The sequence below is a fragment of the Pteropus medius genome, unplaced genomic scaffold, assembly GCF_902729225.1.
Source record: "Pteropus medius unplaced genomic scaffold, Ma_sr-lr_union100, whole genome shotgun sequence".
NCBI classification, from domain to species: domain Eukaryota; kingdom Metazoa; phylum Chordata; class Mammalia; order Chiroptera; family Pteropodidae; genus Pteropus; species Pteropus medius.
In genome coordinates this window covers 3,165,842-3,169,233 of record NW_024347862.1, presented here as the reverse complement: position 1 = coordinate 3,169,233, position 3,392 = coordinate 3,165,842, and the positions used below count along the sequence as shown (strand labels likewise).

The following is a 3,392-nucleotide window of genomic DNA, read 5'->3' as shown; positions in this document are numbered from 1 at the left end:
CTTTTACCTCCTTAGTTAAATTGATTCCTAGGTATTTATTGTTTTTTTTTTAATTTATTTATTTTAATTACTTTCAAGTATATAGTACATTGGTTAGGCATCCATATAGTTCACAAAATGATCCCCCCCAATTGTTCCCTCTCTCCCATAATCCTCCCCCTAGCCAACATATTAATGCTAACTGTATTCTCTATCCTGTGCTCCCATCCCCATCACCATTTATCAGCTATTACATTGAACTTTTTTAACTCTTCACCCCATTATCCCAGCCCCCAGCCCTCCCTTCCTCTGTCCTTCACCAAATTGTCTACTATATTTGTGAGTCTGTTTTGATTAGTTTGTTCTTTTGATTCCTTAGATTCTGCATATAAGCGAAATCACATAGTGTTTTATCTTTCTGATTTTTAATACTTCCTAGGTCCATCAAAGCAATAACTTTATCCATCCCCTTCCTTTTAGTCTGTGTGTGTCTTTTAAACTGAAGTGAGTCCCTTATAGGCAACATGTAGGGATCTTGTTTTCCATTTAATTCATCCACTCTATCTTTTAGTTGGAGCTCTAAATTCTTTTCCATTTGAGGTACTTATTGATAGGAATGTAATTGTTACCATTCTTTATTCCTGTTTTTGGTACATGTTTTTTCTTCTTAAAGGAGTGCCTCCAACATTTCCCGTAATATTGGCATGGCAAATTCCTTTAGCTTATTTTTGTCTGAGAAGCTCTTTATCTGTCCTTCAACTCTAAATGATAGCTTTGCTAGATAAAGTATTCTTGGTTGTAGATCCTAGGTCTTCATCACGTTGAATATTTTGTGCCAAGCTCTTCTGTCATGCATAGTTTCTTTGGAGAAATCAGCTGTCAATCTTATGGGTGCTCTCTTGTAGGTAACTGCTTTTCTCTTGCTGTTTTTAAGATTCTCTCTTTGTATTTAACCTTTGGCATTTTAATTATGATGTGCCTTGGTGTGGGCCTGTTTGGGTTTTCGGTTTGGGGGACTCTCTGAGCTTCCTGAGGTTTTATGTCCATTTCCTTCACCAGGTTAGGGAAGTTTTTCATCATTATTTCTTCAAACAGCTGTTCAAAATCTTGTTTTCCATCAGGTATGCCGATCAGATGGATATTTTAACCCTTAATAGTGTCCTATATGCTCCTTAAATTATTTTTATAGTCTTGGCACATTTTTTCTTTGCATTCTAATTGAATGTTCTTGGCTTTCCTGTCCTCTAGATAGGGCTTTTGATCCTTTTCTTTATTCACTTTGTTTATTCCTTTGTTTATTCAATTTAATATACTTCTCATCTCAAATAATATGTTCTTCATTTCAGACTGGTTCCTTTTTATAATTTCCATTTCCGTTTTTATGTTTTTTATCTCTTTGTTAAAGTTCTCACTGAATTTATCTATACTTCCCTAAAGTTCATTGAGCATCTTTATAACCAGTGTTTTGAATTCTGCATCTGTTTCATTACTTGACTCCATTATATCTGGATCTGTGTTCTCTTCTCTTATATGGTTTCTGCTTCTTTGTCTTCTCATTTTGGCTGCCTTTCCATGTCTGTTTTTATGTACTAAGCAAAGCCCATAAGTCTCCCGGTCTTATTAGTGTGGATTTGTGAAGTAGGTGTCCAGTGGCACAGTCCTGAGAGGGATTTAGCTGCAAGCCATGTTTGGCCCCAGCCTGTGCCCCTCTGGGGCCTCCTGTTAAGATTCAGCAAGAGTTTACAGCCATGCCACCCTCAACAAGACTGATCTTGTCTGATCTCAGAAGCTAAGCAGGGTTGGGCCTGGTTAGTTCTTGGATGGGATACCACCTAGGAAGATCAGATGCTGTAGGCATAGAAAATAAAAAATAAGGGATTGTAAGCTGACAAGATCCTTGCAATCTGTGAGGTCAACCAAGGGTTGCCTCGCCTTAAAAAAAAAAAAAAAAAAAGATTCAACAAGCAATCCACAGATGCTGTGCTTATAGTTGCTTCAAAAGGCCACACCAGAAACCAAGGCCAGCTGCCTCCAGTATGAGTCTAGGCATTGCTCAGCAAGGAGCACCTGACTTGCTGATGATATAACTGAATGTGGCTTGGGTGGGGCCGCGAGTTAGGGGAGGTGGAGTTTCAGAGAGTCCTCTGGGAGGAGCAATCCAGTTTGATGATGCCTCCGCTATAGCGGTGTTATGTCCACTCAGTGGAAGTTGGGAGGGCTCAGCAGGGAACAATGGATACCACCGGCACTTCTGTACAGAGTAAGTCTTACCTGGACCTTCATTCTGACAATGTGTCCCTGTAAGTCCCTGGTGCCCCCTGTGTGTAACCTAATTGACACTGGTGCTCAGAGTGAGCAGGTCTGTCACCACAAAAATCTGCTCGCAGACATGGCCCCTTTAAGAGGCATCTGCTGCTGCCATTGCTGCAGCCTCGATCTCACTCAGCTGCTCTAGACCCGGCAGGCCAACATCCTCGCCCTATCTTACCTTCTTCTGTTGCAGGTTGATTTCTTGGGTTTCTCCCTGGTTGTATAGCTTGTTCATCTAGATCTCAGGTGATTTTTCCTTCCTGCTTGCTCCTTGTTTCTGTCACAACTTTGATTTGGTTGTCAGAGGGGTGAACAGAGCCTCTATCATCTACGCCATTTTTTTCCCTCCAGTATTTATTATTTTGATGGAATTTTAACTGGGATTATTTTCTTAATTTCTCTTTCTGACAGTTCATCATTGATGTATAAAAATGCAACAAGTTTGTAAATATTAATTTTGTATCCTGCTACTTTACTATATTTATTAATCAGTTCTAACAGTTTTTTGGTAGAATCTTTAAGGTTATCTCTATATAGCATTATGTTATCTAAAAGTGACAGTTTTACTTCTTCCTTTCCAATTTGGATGCATTGTATTTTTCTTTCTTGTCTAATTGCTGTGGCTAGGACATCCAATACTATGTAGAATAAAAGTAATGGACATGAACATCCTTGTCTTGTTTCTTATCTTCAGGAAAACACTTTTAGCTTTTCCCTATTGAGCGTGATGTTGACTGTGGATTCGTCACATATGCCCCTAATATTGAGATATGTTCCCTCTAGTTCCATTTTGCTGAGAGTTTTTCTTTTTTAATTATTATTGCATGCTGGATTTTGTCAAATGTTTTTTCTGCATCTATTGATAATATATAATTTTTATCTTTCAATTTGTTATTGTGGTGTATCACATGAATTGATTTGCAGGTGTTGAATCCACCTTGTATCCCAGAAATAAATCCATCTTGATTATGATGGATGATCTTTTCAATGTTTTGCTGAATTTGGTTTACTAATATTTCGTTGAGGATTTTTGCATCTATGTTCATTAGGAATATTGGCCTATAATTTTCTTTCTTTCTTTCCTCCTTTCCTCCTTTCCTCCT

General features: G+C 38.3%; 1 pseudogene; it reads left to right on the top strand.

Moving 5' to 3' along the window:
* The first annotated feature begins 1,717 nt into the window (after positions 1-1,717).
* LOC120615691 (uncharacterized) lies at positions 1,718-1,836 on the top strand (annotated as a pseudogene).
* The last annotated feature ends 1,556 nt before the right edge of the window (positions 1,837-3,392 follow it).